We start from the raw sequence: 11,736 nt of genomic DNA on the forward strand, positions 1-11,736 counted from the left end.
ATCTGTGCTATAGCTTTTTCTGTAAGCCAGCCTCCAGCCTTTGTCATGGACCAGAGGCGCTAGGCCTCCTATTCAGCCACGGGCCCTACAGGTAACACCAGCATCAAGGAATAATGACAGGGACCAACACGAGTGACTATGCTATTCACTTAGGTTTTATTAATGTGGATTCAATCCGAATCTGTAATAACCCAACAACAATAATAATCACTCAGAAACAATCAGCAATAATATCACACAAGAGAAATGGGGAATAACAAACCTAAGTCCCAAGAGTCCAGATCGGGTCCCCGTCCAGGGGGTCAACATCTTGCAAGGCAGAGTCTACCGTGGCTTCAGAGTCAGTTACAGCAGTGTCGATCAGGGCAGCAGAGCATCTCTCAGCCATCTCAGCTCCTCTCCACTGTCTCAGCTGTGTGTTCCAAGGTTTTTGCTTTCATACTATTGTAGGATGCAAAGTTGCATCAAACTCTGATTAACACATGGTGTTTTGTGCCACCTCAATAAGCACATGTTGATTATGTTGCTCTACTGTGTGTGCTCTGAGAGGGTGGCATTACCCTTCAGATAAGCACATGTTGCCTACCACATTGTACTGCACCTGCCTGAGAGGTTTCATTATCCCTCTGAGTCATTGATCTATTGCGCATATTCTAAATATGGCTTCTTAGTTGACAGGACTGACACCATCTTAGTTCAGTCCTGCTCTCCACATTAAGCCAATGGAATTTGTTGATGCAGTAGATGTGGGTCATGAAAGAAAACCAAGCATTAAGAATGACACCAAGTTTTTTGCTTTGAGCAACTGGTAGAAAAAAGTTGCCTTCTACTGACATGGGGAAACTGCAGAAGAAGTGGTTTGGGGAGAGATTGAAAGTTTGGGTTTGGATGTGAATGCATTTACACTAGAACTATATGTGAAACATCAATAGAAGATAACACAAGAATTATTTAACCCATACCAAGTGATAAGCACTACCTATAAATACAACTTTAACAGATTATGAGTGATATCTAACAAGAGTTAAGTGTAAATTTCCAATTTCTCCTAACTTTCAAAACATACAAAAAAATAAAACACAAATAGTTCTTGGTTAGCTTTAGCTGAGAGAATGGTGTCTTTTCTAGTTCAGGATAATCCTTATTTTTGTTTCATTCAAATTCGGAAGCTCTTCTGAGTGTCTGTAGCTGGTTTTTAAAACACTTGTGGGGACTAAAATTTGAGCTATTGAGCTGGGGTCACTGTTGATTCACCATCATTCAACAGTAAATTCTGGAATATTTAAACACAGGCACTGACAATGGAAACATTTAACTTTATTAGCTTTGGAGTCAAACTTACCTGAGTTCAAACACTGACTTGCTGTGGTCAGTTGCTTTAGCAACTAAACTGAACTTCTGTAAACCTGAATTTCTCCATCTGAAAATGGGGAGAGCATAGTAACAAGCTAAATTTTTTTTGAATGATTAATCCAAGTATTATTCTAGATGTGGTACATTAACTCATTTAATGTTTACAAGAACTCTACTCTGTAGGTACTGCTATTATCATCTTGATTTTAGTGATGAGACATACAGTAGTTAAGTGACTTGCTTAGGGTCACTTAGCTAGCAAGTATTAAAAGGCAGAATTTTTAATTAAATAATCTGACTCCAAAGTGAGGTTTGAAAACCATGGCATTATGCTGCCTCATAAAGTCAGCATAAATGTTAAATTGACAAATATCTATAAGGCACTTAGTCCAGTATCTAATTCTAAATCAAATGATAAATAAATGATATCTATCCATCCCAGCCAGTCTTCCTATTATTAAATAATCTGATATTCAGATAACATCCTTCTGTACCTCCTTCTGTCCTGTTTTCCTGCCATACCCTCCTCTAGGACTGATTTGACAAGGGAAAAAAAATAAAGTAGGGAAAAAATAGTAGAACTGAGGTTTAAGAGCTATTCTCTAGGCATCATAAATATTAATGACCAGAATTTCATCAAAACGCAAAGGATTTGGGTGATACAGAAACAGACTAACAAGGACGTGGGAATAAAAGAGACAAGAAAGAGCTCTAAGACTGAACAAGAACAAAAGCTATACAAAGAGTTGACAAATGTGAATAGCACAAAAATGCCCATTTTGACATTGCTTTAAGGCAATGAATAATTCAGGAGTTTCTGTAACAATTAGTAAGTTATGAAATGTTTTAAGATTGTACATTGTAATATAGTATTAACTTTATACTTTTGAAAGGTCAGTTAAAGTAAGCACCTGTATGTGCTTCATATATGGCACAGCCTTAGAAAATGTTCATTTTTTTATCAACATTATTGCAGTTTCAGATATTGCTTTTCTTTGTTTTTAATTTTTCCCCAAAAACTTTAGTGTGTATGAAAGAGATCTCCCCTTTATTTAAGTCATGGGATAGCATCTAATTTTATGTAGATGAAGTTGTGTTCTACAAGAGAAACTTCACAGTTAAGAGAAAAAAGCTGATATAACTACTAGCCCTACCGAGGAGTAGCTGGCAGTGGCTAAATATATATGCTCCCAAAGGTAAAATGAATTCAAAGCTCAAAAAAAATTTCAACTTGAGCTTTAAATTTAGAACCTACAATTGACAAAAGTAAAAAACAAAAAACAAAAAACAGCCTATTCTGACTGGAGGGTTGCACCGAAAAAACTCTAGGGAAGAAACATTGAGACTGTTCAAATTCTGTGAAGCAGAAGTGTTACTTCTAACCTCTTGTAGCTTGTTCCCTGGGTTGAGCTTGAGCTTCAGAAATTCAACATACATTTTCTGAAGTTTTTGTGTAATAAATAGTTTTGCTTTAAATTTCTTAGGAACCAATAAACAAAGTTAAAGATCAGGGTTCTGTAAAAAAAGGTTATTTATCCTCACATCATCTCAATTTAACTAGAAAACAAAACAAAGTAAAAATGAATCTAGGAAGCAATACAAAAGGGCAAGAAATGGACACCTGAACTTTCGCCAAGTTCTTGGTTCATGGTGCAAGTACAGACATTTCTGCCAATGCTGCACTCTCCCGGCTTTCTTGGGCCAGGAGACCCAAGAAAGGATTTTGAGTTTTTTGAATTTTTTGAAAGGAACAATTTGACATTGTTCCTCAAACAGGTTTCTAGAGAAAAGTAGCTAATGGAACTTGTTTCACTTTGTGGTGGCTTTTTAAATTTCTTACACTTAACTTGAGGGAAGACAATCATTTAAAATATTAGCTAAATAGAAACTTACGATTTTCCACTATTTTACCCTCATTTAAGAGTAAGAATTTGTTTCTTTGTTTTCTTTTGTTCTGTCTATTTCTTGAACCTCCTACCCATCTTCTCTGTGCTTGTGCTCTAGGCGCAGTTGCTTTGGTATACACTTTTTTTTAATTTAGCTTGTGGGCAATCTTTTAATCTGCTGTCCCAAATTATTCTTAACTATTGGGTAGCACATTCCTCTGTATCATCTTAAGCAGTTAGATATAAACACATAAAACATTTTTTTCCTTCCAGCCAAGATGGAGGCAGAGGTAGACACACTGTGCCTCCTCACATAACCAAAAGAAGGACAACAATTTAAAAATAAAAACCAACCAGAAATGACAGAAAATCGAACTGTATGGAAGTCTGACAACCAAGGAGTTAAGGAAGACATATTCATCCAGACTTGTAGGAGGGGCAGAGTTGGGCGGGGCAGAGAGGGCTTACTGAGTCTGGCAGCTGGCAGACTCAGCAAGGCTGCAGATTGTGGAATGGGGCATGGCGCACAAGGTGGCTGGTAGACTGGGCAGTCCCACATTCATGGGCAGATAAACCAGGTGACACTGGGGAGTGAGACAGCACAACCCAGCATTCCAGCGTGGGGAAATAAAGCCTCAAAACACCAATTGGAAATACCTGTGGGGGTTGAGGTGCTGGGAGAAACTCCCAGCCTCATAGGAGAGTTCACTGGAGAGACCCACAGGGTCCCAGGATGTACAGAAGCCCATTCACTTGGAAATCAGCACCAGAGGAGCCCAATTTGCTTGCGGGAAGCCGGGGAAGTGACTGAAATCCAGCAGAGAGCAGAGCAAATGCCATTGTTCTTTCTCCTAACCCTCCCCCACATACAGCGTCACAACATAGGGATGTAGGTTGCCCCACCCTGGTGAACAACTAAGGCTCTGCCCCTCACTACGTAACAGGTGCTTCAAGACAAAAAAAATGGCCCAAATGAAAGAACAAGTCAAAGCTCCAGAAAAAATACAACTAAGCAATGAAGAGGTAGCCAACCTATCAGGTGCATAATTCAAAACACTGGTAATCACAGAATTGGTTGAATTTGGTCGCAAATTAGATGAGAAAATGAAGGCTATGCTAAGTGAAATAAAGGAAAATGTACAGGGAACCATTAGTGATGGGAAAGAAACTGGTACTCACATCAATGCAATGGACCAGAAGGAAGAAAGAAACAATCAAACAGAAAAGAATGAAGAAACAAGAATTCAAAAAAATGAGGAGAGGCTTAGGAACTTCCAGGACATCTTTAAATGTTCCAACATCCGAATTACAGGGGTACCAAAAGGAGAAGAAGAAGAGCAACAAGTGGAAAAGTTATTTCAACAAATAATAAAGGAGAACTTCCCCAATTTGGCAAAGGAAATAGACTTCCAGGAAGTCCAGGAAGCTCAGAGAGTCCCAAAGAAGTTGGACCCAAGGAGGAACACACCAAGGCACATCATAATTACATTAGCCAAGGTAAAAATGAAGGATAGAATCCTAGAAGCAGCAAGACCAAAGGAGAGAGTCATCTACAAAGGAGTTCCCATCAGACTGTCAGATGATTTATCAAAAGAGACCTTATAGGTAAGAAGGGGCTGGGAAGAAGTATTTGAAGTCATGAAAGGTAAGGACCTACATCCAAGATTGCTCTATCCAGCAAAGCTTTCACTTAGAATGGAAGGGCAGGTAAAGTGCTTCTCACATAAGGTCAAGTTAAAGGAGTTCATCATCACCAAGCCCTTATTATATGAAATGTTAAAGGGACTTATCTAAGAAAAAGAAGATAAGAACATGTACAGTAAAATGATAGCAAACTCACGATTATTAACAACCACACCTAAAACAAAAACAAAAGCAAACTAAGCAAACAACTAGAATAGGAACAGAACCATAGAAATGGAGATCACATGGAAGGTTATCAATAGGGGTGTGGGAGGAGAAGAGAGGGGAAAAAGATACAGAGAATAAGTAGCATAGATGGTAGGTAGAAAATAGACAGGGTAAGAATAATGTGGGAAATGTAGAAGCCAAAGAACTTATATATATGACACATGGACATGAACTAAAGGGGGGGAATGTAGGTGGGAGAGGGTGTGCAGGATGGAGGGGAATGAAGGGAGGAAAATGGGACAACTGTAATAGCATAATCAATAAAATATAGTTAAAAATAAAAATAATAGCATTTAAAAACATATTTTCATGTATTCTAACATAAAATGACTATCTTCTAATTTACATACACAACAAATATACAGCATTTCCCTTCTGAACCAATGGAGATATATTTATAGTGTAAAAGAGGAAAGCAGTGGGGAAAAGGGGATTTGTTGAGCCGTCTCTTCTCTCCCACATTGACCCTAAAAGCTCTGTTAAAGCTTTAGGCATTTCAAAGAAGTATTTATTCCCCATTGATCTCTAGAATAAAGTTCAGGATGGGTGTGCTGGGATTTTTGCCTTCTTTTTAGCAGAAGAAAATGTTTCTGCTTTACCCTGGCTGTTGTAGCTCAGTGGACTGAGCAAGAGCCTGTGAACAAAAGGGTTGCCGGTTCAATTCCCGGTCAGGGCACATGCCTGGGTTGCAGGCCAGGTCCCAACTAGGGGCATGTGAGAGGCAACCACATATTGATGTTTCTCTCCCTCTTTGTCCTTCCCTTCCCCTCTCTCTAAAAATAAATAAATAAATAAATCTTTTAAAAATGTTTCTGTTTTAAATGTTCATTCATAAGAATCAATATTCATCCTAAGTTTTAAAAAGGTCATTTTTCCCTAAAACATCACTTACAACCAACTTTCTCATCTACCCCCACATTATTTTTATTTTTATTTTTTTCTCTCAGTATTTGGAAATTTCAACATAGGACATAAAAATTCCAACCAGATGTGGAACCACAGAGGGTCACAGAACAGCGTGAAGCTAGCTAGCTGTGTTCTTTTCTCTAGACTGTTTGTTTACTCGTTCAGCTATTACTTGCAAAGAGAAGACATGTCAATATAATTGTATTTTATTTTTATATTAAGAAGATTTCTTATTACACCTTAAAATGTAACTCAGAGGTTGTAGTTAAAATGTAATTATAATGATACCAACCCTTTCCTTCAGGACATGATGACATTGCTGGAAGTGGCCACAAAACTTTGTTGTGTGACCTCAAGGGGGAAATGTCTCTCATTCTCAAAATAGTCTTTTTCAGAGTCTGTCACTTTGTTTTTCAGAACTAAAATCTTCCCTTTAGGACACAAAATATAACTATACTTACCAGCTAGTTATTCATTGTATTGGACACATACTAATGTTTTCTTACCAAATCAGAGCATATATAGTCTTCTAAGATTTTAGTTTTTAGTTCATGTTTATTTGCATTGTTATTTTATTGTAGATGTTATGACTTTCTTAATTCTCATGAACTCAGATTTTCTCTTATGCCTGGCAGTTCCTGTTCTAGTAATCTATTTCAAAACTTAGTGATTTAAACACTAATTTATTATTATCTCTTAAGGTTTTCTATGGGTTGACTTGCTTCAGCTACGAGGTCCTCACTTGGTATCTCTCCCTTCAGACATTCAGGGAGGGGCAGGTATAAAAGTTACCTGAAGACTTGATTGGTCTGCGTGACCCAGATGCCACCTTGGTGCTTCATCACATGACCTCTCTCTTCAGCAGAGCAGGAGGAACTTCCTACATGGTGGCTCAAGACTTAGAACACTCAGTGGGTTAAAAACTCATTAAATGGATTTGTTGGTCTAAGAATAAAAGTTGCTGGGAAAATTACATTTAGTTATGCTCTGTTCTTTCTCAGAAGGCCTCTTTCTTTCTGAGGTCCTTTGTCTGTTCAGGCCTCAATGGACTGGAAGATGCTTACCCAAGGATGTGAGGGCGGTCTACCACACTGAAATCCACTATTCAAATGCTAATCTTATCCAGAAGTGCTCTCAGGCACATCCTGAAATAATGTTTAATCTGAGCACCCCTTGGCCCAGTTGACTCATAGAATTTACTATTAAGACACTAGATTTGATGACAACCCATTCTACAAAGCATAATGAATGGTTTCTGCTGGGCAGTTTTGCCATAACTGTCCTGCAGCTAGAATCAAAATCAAGCTTTCCCTCAGCTGGCTAAAGGTTGAGACTTATCTGATAATCTCTTTCATAAAACTTCAAAAGATAATTACTATAGTGAAAAAATTATCCTTAAATATTATTTATCAAAGATAATACTTCTTGATGCATTTAGGTCCAGGAACTATATGAAGCATTTTATTAAGTATCTGCAGAAAGAAGACAACTCACAGATTACTATATCAAACACCAGAAATTTTACTATTTTTTAATAGTGTGAAACAAAAGACCAAGTCTCAAATTGGAAGAAAGGAAAATAAGAGAAAAAAAGGGAATGAATTCATTGATAGTTTGTTTATATTCTAGATTATTAAATAGCTAAAATTATAAACTAATCAACTTTTTATACTTAGGACTTTAGTCAATCATATAAATCAAGATTCAGCAAATTATGGCCTTTGAGCCAAATCTGGCCATCACCTGTTTTTGCAAATAAAGTTTTATTGGAACACAGCCAAGCCCATTTTTTAACATAATGTCTATGGTTGCTTTTGCTACAGACAGATTTGAGTAGTTGTGACAGAAACCATATGGCCTGCAAAGGTAAAAATATTTCCTATCTGATCCTTTACAGAAAAAGTTTGCTGACTTCTCTGTTTTACAGAGAAAGTTTGATGACCCCTGACTGAAATAGTGAAGACTGAATTTGTGTTTTAAAAAGAGATAACAAGTTCTGTATACATTGATGGAGGTCTTATCTTCTTGACACTGGGTGTCAGTGAAATACAAGGGGAAAAACATCCTGAAAAAGAACAGAATAAAATATAATGTAATTCACATGGGAACTTTAATCTTAGACCAACAAATCAAGTTAATGTGTTTCTAACCCACTGAGTATTTTCAGTATCTTAGAGCAGAAAATATTTACAAATATTTGCATTTGGGTAAACAGAAGGTCCAAGTGATTAATTCATGGTTTCCTTTTAATTAATATTATTTTTTTGAGTGAGATTAATATTTCTTGACATTAGATTAACCTTTTCAAAAGAGTTTATATTTTTCTGCTTTTCTCTCCTGTTCATTATTTCTTCTTATCATTCAGAGTGATTCACTTTGCCTAGAGATGGATTGGGTTTTGTTTTGTTTTGTTTTAATAAGAGGAATCCAAATGGAAAGAAAGCCAACATTTGTGTTTTTGTTGTTGTTGTTGTTCTGAAATAGGCTCTTGGAACTCTTAATAGAAGCTATCATTTTGATAGCCAAAGGTTTAGCTTTTCATGGCTTAACTTTTGTTATGAGAAGGAAAGGTTATAGGAGATTAACAGGGTCAGCCATGAAAGAAACAAGGTATAGAATTTATGTCACAATAATAAATCAAAAAGGGTGAGGGCTATTCAGTGTTTCCCATTGATTAAATATGCACCCCCCCCCCCCCAGGCTACCAGTTGGAGAGGATATTGATTGAGGCATCATGTTTAAGGGACATAAAATGAGGGGATGATGGTACCTAGGGTGACCACAGGGAGAGGGACAGAGTCATTTCTGAGAAGCATCTGCCCTGTGGCCATGCTCATATGCACAGACCATCCACTACCTGGTGAGAGCCTGCATGTCTGCTGGGGATAATCTCACAGAAGTGATCCTTCTTATGCCCTATAACCTTTCTAAATTCATCCCAATTCCTCTGTGTGTCTAGCTCTTTCAGAATAGCCCAAGACACTCATAAGCCTTCCACATTCTGGAATCGGGAAGAGGTATGTAGAGGAAGAGCTCTGCTGCACTTCCTGACAGCCTTACCCATTTCCATATAGACTCATGGGCAAGGATTGACTGCAGTCCCACCTGAGTCTTGGCAAAGTGCCCTGTGATTCCACATGCAGCAAGGAGGGATAAGTAGTTGGTGAAGAGATGCCATAGGGGTTTCTCATTCACCCCTCTATGTTATGGGAGATAGTCCAAGACCATTTCTCATACATCTCCCTAGTTTCCTTTGAGCAGGGAACTTTCAGCCTTGGCCATCTTAGGGTTTAACTTCAGACTTCTGTGTAAGCCTATCCACTTGTCTGGAGTTGAGAGCTGGCTCTTCAATGGCAGAATGACCTACTACCTGTGCTGTCTGTTGTGTGGCCCTCCCACTCAGTGACGTCTGTGGGATCAATAATGCAGATTGCTGACACCATGCTGATCCTGGTTCTGCTCTCTGTGTAAGTAATAAATTGTTCGACACCATTTGAGCCCATTATCTCCCTAGTGGCTGAACCAATAGAATTGTGGTGTGTGACCCTGACAGCACAGCTGAGATCCTCATGGCTCTGTTGTCCATCCCACTGCCACTTAGGGAATACTTACTTGATGGCTTGACAAGGGACAGTTTGACAACAGCATGAAGGGATATTTCTCTTATCCCTTAGAATTAAATGTAGTAACATATGCAAAATTCTTAGAATAGAACTGGTGCACAGTAGGTGTATAATAAGCATTAGTTATAATATTAATGAAAATAGTGGTTCTCAAACTCTAAGGTGCATTGGGATCACCTCTCCAACCCCTAGTGCTTCTGAGTCAGTAGGCCATGGATGGTGCTCCAGAATTTGCACTTCTAGCAAGTTCTCAGATGCTGATGCTTCTTATCTGATGAATATACATTGAGAGCTATTGAATTATGATTTATTTTCATGTAAGTACCAGAGACCTACAATCATAGTGGCTTAAAGAGATTAGAAGTTTATTCCTAGAGCCTGGGTGTCCAAGGCTGGTATGGTGCTCCTTGGAGTCAGACTTTTTCTTTCTTGTCACCTTGCCATTCATAAATTGTTGCTTCGTGCACACTGCCATAGATGTCATACCACCATGGTAGAATTCCAGCTAGTAGAAGGGAGAAATTTGAAATAGAAGAGAATAATACTTCTTTTTAAGGTGACAACTGAGAAATTGCACACATCAGATCTACTCATAGCCAGAACTTAAACCAAATGACTACATCTAGCTCCAAGTGAAGTGGAAGAAATACAAATTTATTCTATAGTCACAGACCCAGCTAATAAACCAAGGCTCTATTACTCAGAGAGAGAAGGAAAAACAGATATTAATGGGCATTTAGATGATCTTCCACAGCTACAAACTGCTTTCTACATGTAAATGATGGCAAAATAATTTTCTATGGGTAAGAGAATATAAATACCCAACTTCATTTCCCTTAAATAGGAGCATAGCTTATTTCATTTTTAATCTTTTCTCCATTGAAAAGAGTCTTGATTCCTTCTCAGGGGGGACATTATCTTGGAAGAATAAAAATGTTCTTCTTTCTTTTCTAATGATTTGAATTCTCATCATAATGCTTCCAGATAGGCCATCAATGGAGGAATACAGAAAATAGATCTTTGGCAGAGAAAGTCAAAGGGAATTTGGAACAAGAGGCCAGCAAGGCCAGCTAGCTAGGATGGCAGAAGGAAGAGAGAACTCTAACATGTGATCCTATGTAGGAAAAATATTTCAAGAGGGAGGTTTCCATGCAGAAGATTTTGCATGTATGACTGAGAAAACTACTGTAAGAGGCATTGTTGAAAGCATAGCTGTGTTAGATCACAGCCCTCACCAGCCCACCCCTTTGTCTTCTTCTAAGAACTTCATGTTGCTTGAATCTGGGCTCTGGGTAGTTGATTGTCTTCAGGCCTCACCATCTGACTTCCTACTCATGCTCTTGCCTGGGCAAGGGCAAAAGTCTTTCGTCTTTTGGCTGACATTGTTTACTCCAAGAGATGCCTTGCCACAGTTCTCTGAACAAATTCCTTTATCTAAAGGGGACTCCTAGATCCTTGGAACAATGTGAAGAACAGTTATCATCCTGCACTCAAGGATGGAAGTGAGCTAACTTGCATCCCTGAGGTAGGATATAATGGCTACCCACATTACCTCAGTCAAAAGCAAAGGAAGAAACCATGAAGGAAAAGATGAACCAATATTGCTATATAAAAATGAATAATTTTGGGGTATTAGTAAATAAACTTCACAGTTAACCTCTTCACACCTGATAGAATTTTGCAAGAATTAAATGAATTAGTAATATAGGAAATTTTTGTAATAATTGAGAAAATTTGAATATGGACTGTATATTAGAAAACATCAAATCTATGTTAAATTTCTTAAGAGAACAGCGTGTAGCTATGTAGAGGAATTCCTTGTTTTTACACTAAATTCTGAAGTATGTAGGAGTACAGAGTCATAATGTCATGTCTGCAATCATTTGAATCATTTGGCAAAGAAGCATATATACATATATGAAGACAGACAAACAAAAATAGAAATAAATATAAGTATGGAAAAATGCTACCCCTTGGCAGCTGTAGGTGAACGGTATAATACGAGTGCTCATGTACTAGCCTTCGACTTTTCTAAAGGCTTGGTATTTGTCAAAATA

The sequence above is a fragment of the Phyllostomus discolor genome, chromosome 1 (genome assembly GCF_004126475.2).
Source record: "Phyllostomus discolor isolate MPI-MPIP mPhyDis1 chromosome 1, mPhyDis1.pri.v3, whole genome shotgun sequence".
NCBI classification, from domain to species: domain Eukaryota; kingdom Metazoa; phylum Chordata; class Mammalia; order Chiroptera; family Phyllostomidae; genus Phyllostomus; species Phyllostomus discolor.